Source organism: Falco biarmicus, chromosome W (assembly GCF_023638135.1).
Source record: "Falco biarmicus isolate bFalBia1 chromosome W, bFalBia1.pri, whole genome shotgun sequence".
Taxonomy (NCBI): domain Eukaryota; kingdom Metazoa; phylum Chordata; class Aves; order Falconiformes; family Falconidae; genus Falco; species Falco biarmicus.
In genome coordinates, this window is record NC_079310.1 from 17659247 (window position 1) to 17669581 (window position 10335).

The following is a 10335-nucleotide window of genomic DNA, read 5'->3' on the forward strand; positions in this document are numbered from 1 at the left end:
TCCAAGGTTGAGATAAGAACAATTTAATAGGTAAAGCAAAAGCCACGCATGCAAGCGAAGCAAAGCAAAGAACTCATTCACCACTTCCCATGGGCAGGCAGGTGTTCAGCCATCCCCAGGAAAGCAGGGCTCCATCACGCATAACAGTTACTTGGGAAGACAAACACCATAATGCCAAATGTCCCCTCCTTCCTTCTTCTTCCCCCAGTTTATATACTTAGCATGACATCATATGGCATGGAATATCCCTTTGGCTAGCTTGGGTCACCTGTCCTGGCTGTGTCCCCTCCCAATTTCCAGTGCCTCTCCAACCCTCTCACTGTCAGGGCCCAAGGAATTGAAAAGTCCTTGATTTAGTATAAACATCACCCAGCAATAACTAAAAATGTCAGTATTCTATCAACAGTGTTCTCACATCAGAGCCAAAACACAGCACTGTACTAACTACTAAGAAAAAAGTTAACTATCCCAGCTGAAACCAGGACAGAGTTATAATTAGTGTACACTGCTTTTACATTGTGTTATTTAATACTTTAAGACTACTATCTTCATTTGGAAGCATGACATATATAAAAGTACATAGCTGGACTGATGTTAAACCATACTCCTTCTTAAAGAAGTTTTATTATTTGTTGTGGGTTTGGTTTGGTTTTTTTTAAGTTTCGACTTCTTGAGGAAGAAACTTAATCTCAAAAAGCAGATTATGTCCTCAAGCATGCATAAAACGCTTTCACCTCAATATCACTATATTCTGTCCATAAATAATTTAGCACGTTTGCAAGTAACAAAAAAACACCCCCACCCACAAAAAAGCCAATCCAAAACTAGAAAACAACTAGCTAAACAATGCCACAGCCCCCTAGCTCTGAAACACTTCCTCATTCTCAGTTTTCTTTGCCTGGTTATGCTCCCTTCCTGTAACAAACAGGGAAGCTAATAAATAATGGGGGAAACATTTTTCCTTTTGCAGTGTATTTGTATGTAATTTTCAATCACACCTTAAGATGAATGCATTTTTTAGATATTGAGCAGTAGCATTGTTTATTTCTGACTAGTAGCCAAAGTTGGCTATTCTAATAACTTGAGATGGATTTTGGAATAGTTTCTTGGGAAAGTGTTCCTAAAGCACTCAACATTTTTGACATCAATTAACTACTGTAACCTTGTTATTATATTAACTCCAATGCATGCTTTATCAGGTAAAATTTTTAAATTGTAACCACCTAATTGCACCAAAAATAATTTCAAGGCACCCTTGTAACTAGACCATTCTGTTACTTGTAAATGCATCAAATTTAAAAAGCACTATAACTGCACAAGTTTACTGAACCAATTATCCAATCTATGATAAAGGTTTATATTTTTCTTTAACCACCCAGTTAAATAAAGTCCCCTCTTCAGACAGCAGAACTGGCTACAACATCCTAAATCGTGCAAACAAAACAAAACTGTAAACTACAACCTTAAATTGCAGCTGCTGTGAAATTAAGCCACATCCAGGACACCAGCAGCCACTAACTGCTTTGAAAGCCAGTCCAATCCTTCATAAAGTCTTGTAGCACTTCAGGCATTACAACCCTAAATATACCAGCTATGGCCACAGCAGAATTTGTGGAGACTCAGCAGTTCTGTAATTTTTTCCACTGAAAGCACACGTGCTACATCCTGTAACAGAATTAGATACACAGACTCAATTATTCTTCTGTCTTATGTTTGAAGCATTTTATTTTTAACTGATGGCTTAGACTGAGGCTAAAAATCATATAAAAGCTTTCCAAATGTGAAAGCCAAATCAAACAGTTACAAATTTACTACTTTTTACCATAAAACAAAAACTGGTTGTAGAATCTACTAAGCACTCTAGCATCACTTATTTTACCAGCATTAAGCATAAGGAAAACATCTACATTTTATCCTTTCCACATTACCATCCCCTACCCACAGCAGAGGGTTCAGAAAGTTGCAATTTGATACGCAAACTAAGGAAAAGAGTAACAGAGTGGAAAAAAAATATCACAAGTATCTGTTCATTAGCAAAGATCAAGAACAAGGCATCCCACAATTACTTCTCTGTTAAATATTTTACAAGTTCACTGTGCTTTGCTGACCCTGTCTTTGTGACTGCTATCAACAATGAACACCACCACTATGAAAGAAAAAAAAAAAAGTTTTACACACATTCAGATATGAACTCTGTAAAGTTAGCTTTCAATTAACACAATTCTTTTTTCCTAGCAGCCTTCTATGTGAAGTTTCTCAGCAGTGTGCAACTTCAATTTCAACTCCAGGAAGACTGAGAAATGCCTTACATACCTCTACACTTTTGACAAAAATCTAGAATTCATCTTAAGACAGGGAAAAAAGTCTGAAGTTTTTGCCATAGTCTAACATAAAGGCTGTGATATTTTAACTGATTATGTCTGAAACCAGGTTTACCATGTATGGATTGAGTATCTCAGTTGAAACCCTTTGTTGATTCATTTATGCTCAATAAACTCCTACACAATTGTTCCAGTTTCCCTTAACTGGCTGTAAAATCTACAGGTTCAGCCAAATCAGCACAGCTTCCTTGAGCTACAGACTACACAATCCAGAGAAGATTCCCATGAACCCAACACAGCAGTAGTAGATTTCACTCTCCACTAGAAAGTAACCAAGATGCCAGAAAGACTGGAGAGTCAGGGAGGCAGAACTAGAGGACAGAATTTAAACTCATGCTTTTTGCAATGAAAAACACCCCAACACCAAAACAAAATAAAACTTACTGCAGGTATGCAACAAGGTAACTGCTTAGGCTTTCTCTCCAACTTAAAATTCAAGGTAGACACAATTCTATGCTACTGGTGTTTGTAGAGCAAGTTTTAAGAAGACGACAGAAACCCCAAAATACAATTTTTAAAAGCCTGAAAAGATGAGTGATTTAAAATGTTTAAGTTTGCAATGAAGGCTGAAATAACGCACAAAATTGAGCACAAACTGATTGTCATTCCTAAGTATTTCAGATAATTCTTAATGAATTAATGAAGAGGAACCCCTTTCTAACTTGGAAAACAACTATGGAGGATTTACAGGAGAGCATGAATTTCCAAGTCAGAATAATTTATAACAATGTTTTCAGAATTGAGCAGTTTATCTAGTTTATGATTAGATATTACACTGCAATACCAAGTCACAAGTTACAGAACTTTGTAGAATTTTATAAAGTTGCCAACTAAAGGCTCCTAAAAGGCTGAGTGTTTTCATTTCAAGTGCTATTTAAAGTTCATACCTGGCAAGTACTACTTCTCACTATGCAGATTTTAGAATGCTGCACCTTGTCTGTCGTCAGCTAAAACCAGCTTAACAGAGATTCTCCATGAACTGTCTAATGGATTTATGGAGAATGCACCTTTATCATGCAGCAGACACTATGACCAACCGGATTAAAATTTCTAGCTCATGTATCTAGCAGCAGTACTTTGCATTAGATTAACAACTTTCTAAAGATATAAATTATTTATATTAATAATATTTCAGTTCTGAAATGCAAGCTAAAAGACAAAATATGGTTTAAAAGTTTTATTAGACTCACCTTGTGTATTGAGATTATAATATTTCCACAAGGGCCTCAATTTGTGCTTCCCTCCTACATCCCAAATAGTAAACTTCAAATTATTGTATTCTACTGTTTCAATATTAAAACCTAAAAAAAAATATTAAAGTTTTATAGTCTTGTTCTGTATGAACATAAAATAATCAAATTCTACAGATAAATCAAGTGTTCAGAAAATCTTTACATTTACATTGTTGCTACTAACCTATTGTTGGAATTGGCTGCATGAATTCATCTTTAACTTAAACAAAATAGCTATTTTTCCAGCTCAATCTAATCCTAGAGTGACAACCCGAATTTCCATTTCTGGTCCAATATGTATCAGGTTGTCCTGGAAGAAACAGCATACACAAAACAACAGCAAGTTTAGGAAAACCAAATTAGAAAACTCCTATGTTTAAGATACTGTCCTAGTTTCAGCTGGGATAGAGTTAACTTTCTTCTTAGTAGTTAGTACAGTGCTGTGTTTTGGCTATGATGTGAGAACAATGTTGATAGGACACTGATGTTCTTAGTTGTTGCTGGGTGATGTTTATGCTAAATTAAGGACTTTTCAGTTCCTTGGGCCCTGCCAGTGAGAGGGCTGGGGGTGCACTGGAAATTGGGAGGGGACACAGCCAGGACAGGTGACCCAAGCTAGCCAAAGAGGTATTCCATACCATGGGACGTTGAAGAGGGTCCCCGTGGAGAGTTGGCCAAGTCACGACAATCACACCCATATGGCTACATGTCGAGCTCACTTTATCAAACAAACAGGTCATATTTATAACTTAAGCCAATCGCTCACGCGACTCTACACATAGATGATTGGATAAAAGTTTCTGGTCACGCGGGTGTCTGTGTCGCTGATTGGTGAGCATACTGCAGGCGCCTGATCAGAGTGTGCTGAATGAGAGTGTGTTGATTTCTCAGTTCCCAGGACTTGCTCTGCACCTGGCTTCTTGTTTGTGCATAGCTTGTTTTCTTTCTCACACTGCTTGGCTCAAGGACAATTTAAAGTTGCTCTGCAGCTTCAACTAACAGGCCTGGGTTGTCCAAACCGGATAATGGTAACATATGTCCTCGGTCTTTTAAAAATCCCTCTACAATTCCCCCTTTTTCTTTTTGGACAACCCATGTCTGGTTCACAATAGAAGTTAAACCTTTCTTCAAACAAGAAAATAAACAGCCAAAATTTAAAAACATTACAACAATGATTATAACAAAGCATATTCCTTCCATCAATAACGTCTTTAACCAACCTGTTATCCCCAATCCTCTCAACCATTCATCGAAGGGATTGTCATCAGCAAGAATATGCTTCATGTTTCCCTGCAGTTGTGACAAATTCTTGTGCATCGATATGGAATGATCGGAAAGGTTCACACAACACATCCCTTCAAAATCCTCACAACCGTGTCCATGTGCTAATAACAAAAAATCTATTGCAGCTCTATTCTGTAACAAAGCATGCCTAACGCTATCTACATCAAGCAATAACGAACTTAAAATCTGCGATGTAAGATTAATTTGTTTCTCTCCCCAGCATGCTAACCTTCATATATTCTTAGCATTTAATGCTGCCATTGCCACCGGCATAAATATGGAGGCCAAGACATTTTCTGTTACGGAATGTAGATCGACTCGGTCATTACATGTTTCATCAAAGGTGCGCAGTGCCCTCTGTGATCTGTGAGACTGTTGAATCATTTTTAATAAGTCTTTCATATGTCGAGCAAAGAAAGTCAAACACCCTAAATAACATGGTCCACTGACAGGATTCAAAGGAATCCCTGGCCACGCTCTGTCCCCACAAATCAAAAAGACTCCCAGCGGCAACTGATAACCCCCTGGTACATCTACATGGAAACCCCCAGTTTTCAATTCACCCCAAATAGGTGAACCGGTTAGATTTTGAAACCCTGTATAAAACCTCCGTTCACCTTGACATGTTAGCCATATTTGCCACGGGTCACCAAACCAAATTACTCCAGTGCCATCTACAGGCTGAAGTGGTGATGACATGTGGGTACAGTCTGCCATATCAGTTGTAGTAACATTGACATATTCGATAGGTACAACACTAGCCAATAGGTCTAACTCCTGTAAAGGTAAATGATGTGGCTGATTTAAATTCTCAATAACCGTCTTCTGCCACGCTGCATTACGCACAGAAGGCCAAACATATTGCCCATTTGGACTCATACATGTACCATTCTGATTGGAAGTCAGATTCACTGCTTTAAGATTCCAAAAAACATCAAAATTTGTTTCATTCTCTTGCAGGGGAATACCAATTAAACAAGTTCTAGTTTCTTCCCAATCCTGCTCTAAACCAGACCAAATTTCAGGTACAATTTTCAGGTTCCACACCACAAGCTGTACTTTCACAGATTGTGATGATGTGTACTATCTCCAGTCAGCATGGTATTACACTAGTCATATGTTTCCTCTTGCTTCATGCCCGGTTACTATTCAGACGCACAGTACCCCATTTACTGTCCATACACCCTTCACACCATTTACATTTAAACTTTGGCTTACAGTACCATTTTACCCCACATTGCATACATTGGCATAATACCCGTGGTCTACATCCTTAGAACACAGACAGTTTATTCTGTCTTCTCACTCTGAGTCTTCTCTTCCGTCTTCTGATCTTGACATACAGATCACACAAACTTGCTAGGGACCTATATAGGTCCTTTATCTGTGGAGATACAAAAATAACCTCTATCGATAACACCGGATTAGGTCCTTCCCATACGCCTGAAGATATATTTTTATACAAAACATTCAAACCAGGAACTGTAGTTGTTTAATTCCCTCGCAGTCTTTGGTGATGTATAACAACAGTGTTGTACTACACCAATTACATACAATGAGTCTGATACTATGTTTACAGGTGTGTCGTTCCAGCTTCCCAATGCCCAACACACTGCTTTCAGTTCTAAGGTTTGAAGGTTGTCCCCTGGTTCACCAGAGATCACATGTTTCTGCCACTGATTATCGGATTGCCAAACACATGCAGCCTTCTTCATCTTTTGTCCTGCATCTGTAAACACCGTTGGCCCGTCAACTGGTCTTTTTGAGCATAGCGGTCTCACAATCCACTGGTAATGCTCTAACATCTTCCAGAGAGGTCCTTTTGGCCGGTTGTTGTGTACAACACCTGTATAACCTATCAAGGCTCCCTGTATGGCTGTTGAATGTCTCAGAAGCCATTCGTAATCATCACCACGGACTGGAATACTGATATCTGCCGGTTCAGTCCCATCAACTTCAACAATCCTGTCTCTTCCTTTTCTCACCAAGGCCGCTACTGCTTCAGGATGACTTAAAATACAATGTCTGGGTTGCAATGGCAAAAACAACCACTCTAAAACGATCACAGTATTCTCCCCCTTTTTCTTTTGCCATTGTAAAATAAGGGCAAAAGGTGAAGTGGCAACATTACAAACCAAAAAAGATAACGGATGATTCACCATTCAGCGACCACAGTGCAGCCAGTCTGAATCTTGCGGGACACAACTTCTAGGGCAGCCCACTGTTGTGGTGAACAAGTTTGAGGACTGTTGGCTTCAGTGCCATGCAACTAGGATCAGAACGGTTGCAAATCATCACTAGTGAGGCCAACTATATTACAAACCCACTGTAGGTCTCCTAAAAGCCTTTGAGCATCATGCAGATTAGTTATTTGTGTAGTAAGGGTCACCTTCTGTGGCTGGATCTGAGCATCCGAGATGAGCCAGCCTAGATATTTCCATGGGGCCGAACATTGAACCTCCTCAGGCGCCCACAATCAAACCACATGGTAGAAGGTAGTTAACAAGCCATTTCATTTGATCATCTGAAATCCCTTGTTCAGCGGCCAATAAAATATCATCCATATAATGATAGATCAGGACGTGAGGCCAACGTTGTCGTACCGGAACAAGTGCCCAATCTACAAAAGTCTGACACATCGTAGGAGAGTTCTTCATTCCTTGTGGTAAGACAACCCATTCATACCGTTTGGCTGGAGCAGCATGGTTTATTGATGGCAGAGTGAATGCAAATCTTTGCGTGTTGTCAGGATGTAAGGGAATCGTGAAGAAATAGTGTTTCAAGTCTATCACAACAATTTGCCAAATCTAAGGGATCATCATAAAAGGTGGAAGAGCAGGTTGCAACACTCCCATCGCGAAAATCTGATCATTAACCTTCCATAAATCATGTCCCAGTTATGTGCATCAAGATTATTAACCACTACTGGACAAGCTAATGAGCTAGTCACCTGCCAGTCACCTTCCAAAATAGCATCACAAACACCACCAGACCAACGCTGTAGAATTGGATCTTTTCTCGAGTTCAGCATCGGTGGGGCAGTTGGGCTAACTGGAGGAATTACAGGGATTGAAGTAGTAGGCAGGTTCATTTCAACTCGCTTTTCAAGGTTTCTTAATTTATCTATTACCTCCTGTAAGGATTTCTCTGTATTGTTATCACAAAGTTTCTCCCCGCCTTCCTCCTCAAATTCGTGCGATGATGTTTCAGGAAGAGGAGGATACGACTTCGGACGGCGCTTTTGCCCGCCCTGATGTGACCTACGAGCTGTCGCCACCCTCCGTTTTGGTCTTGCTCCACCCACAGCTCCGATTGGTGCAGCAGGACTCGCTGCCCCGCCCTCCTGGGGAGGCTCAATCGCCTCTTCCGGGTTCGGCTCAGTTACAGCAGGCTCCCGAGGAGGAACTTCCGGTTTGTCCGCTGTTTTATCTACAAGCTCCTGCACTGTTGAACACGCAGGGGTGGACATATCCTTCATAGGACGAGTATGCCCAACTCCGAAAAGCGTAGCCAAGAGAGAAGGCTTAGGTGAATCACCCTTCTGCTCCACCGGCTTTTCTACCACATCTCCCCCCAACGCTTCTATAGCTGCTGCCGCTACTTTCTTTTCCGCCTTCATAGTTTCCAGGGTGTTAATTATAGACCACCACGTAGCTCCTAACGCTTTAGCTTCTTTTCCTTCTCTACCTCCCTCGATCGTAGTATCCCAGAGGCAATTTCCCACTTCTCTACGTTCCGTACTACTAAACAATAACGTGGGCTCGGGAATGTTATCCTTTTTTCGTGCCCAGCGAACTAATGTCTCCACTTCTGTCTCTTTAACGCCCTCCCCTCTCCCAAGGAGGATGCCAGTTAACAGCTTAATTGCCGCGTCTAATTCCATCGCGGTCTTCTCAGAGCTCCCCCCTCTCACAGAAAGGGTATCAGCGGAGAAGCCCCGCCGCACTCATCGCGGTCTTCCTTAGTGCCCCCCCCCCCTCTCACAGAGAGGAATTTAGCGGAGAGCCCTGCCGCGATTTACTCGACGCGGTCTTACCTCCGGTGGAGGTGCGATCCGCAGCTCTACACCGAACTCTGGACTCCGCTTTTCGCTTTCCAGGTTCCGCCCGCCTCCGACCTCCAGCTCCCAAATCGGACAACTTTCCTTTGGGTCTGATGCATGGAGACTTCTGCATTTAAACGAACAGTATTTAAGCTAAACCGCATTTAAGCGAATAAACGGGTCCCTGTTCGGGCGCCAGACGAAGAGGGTCCCGACTGGACAGTCGGCCAAGTCACGACAATCACACCAATATGGCTACATGCCGTGCTCACTTTATTAAACAAACAGGTTATATTTATAACTTAAACCGACCGCTCACCCGACTTTGCACACAGGTGATTAGATAAAAGTCTCTGGCCACGTGGGGGTCCGTGTCGCTGATCGGTGAGCATGCTGCAAGTGTCTTATCAGAGTGTGCCGATGAGAGTGTGTTGATTCTGCAGTTCCCAGGACTTGCTCTGCACCTGGCTTCTTGTTTGTGCATAGCTTGTTTTCTTTCTCCCACTGCTTGTTCCCAAGTTGCTCTGCAGTTTCAACTAACAGGCCTGGGTTGTCCAACCCGGACAATGGTAACATATGTCCTCAATCTTTTAAAAATCCCTCTACAGGACGTCATGCTGAGTATATAAACTGGGGGAAGAAGGAGGAAGGGGGGGACATCTGGCATTATGGTGTTTGGCTTCCCAAGTTACTGTTACGCATGATGGAGCCCTGCTTTCCTGGGGATGGCTGAACACCTGCTTGCCCATGGGAAGTGGTGAATGAATTCCTTGTGTGCACAGCTTTTACTTTACCTTTTTTCCCCACCGTTCCATTTTGTTATTGTTATTGTTGTTCTTACCTCTTTATTCTGTTTAAATTATTAAATTGTTCTTATCTCAACCCTCGAGTTTTACATTCTTTTTCGATTCTCCTCCCCATCCCTCTGGGCAAGGGGGAGTGAGCAAGCGGCTGCGTGGTGCTGGGTTGCCAGCCAGGGTTAAACCACAACAGATATTTACCTTCTCACTATTTGTAAAGTGATTAAATGGATGGACTCCAAGAGTACAAGGCAATCACCATCCAATCACCTCCAGCAATATTATAATCCACTGTATGCAATGATTTCTGTAGTAAACCTATGACTTCTGCCTGAGTTGTTATATTTCTTTTAGAAAGACAGCTAATTTCATGCTAGTATGTCTGTACTTGACAAAATTTCAAATTCTCTTATCATTCTTGGCTCAAACCCCATGACGAGTTGTTCGTAGCAGAATTCTTTGACCAGACAACTCTGTTGGCTTTGTAGCTTTTCCACTATGTTTTGTCACATTATTAATGCCCCCACCTACAGAATTATTTCCTTGCTGGAGGCTCCATAGCTACATCTCTTCACCTCAAGCCACTTCCAATCCTT

The 10335-nt window shown here is 41.4% G+C and overlaps 1 long non-coding RNA gene across 3 annotated transcripts; it reads right to left on the bottom strand.

The window, feature by feature from the left end:
* Positions 1 to 420: 420 nt before the first annotated feature.
* Positions 421 to 9257, bottom strand: LOC130142001 (uncharacterized). Of its 3 annotated transcripts, none has more exons than XR_008819250.1 (3): positions 8934 to 9255; positions 3572 to 6281; positions 421 to 2903 (listed from the first exon to the last, which is right to left on the bottom strand). It is a non-coding gene; the product is annotated as an uncharacterized LOC130142001 (long non-coding RNA). The 3 variants fall into 3 exon arrangements; XR_008819249.1 differs by having other exon boundaries at positions 421 to 3682; positions 3798 to 6281; positions 8934 to 9253; XR_008819248.1 differs by lacking the exon at positions 421 to 2903 and having other exon boundaries at positions 3683 to 6281; positions 8934 to 9257.
* Positions 9258 to 10335: the final 1078 nt, after the last annotated feature.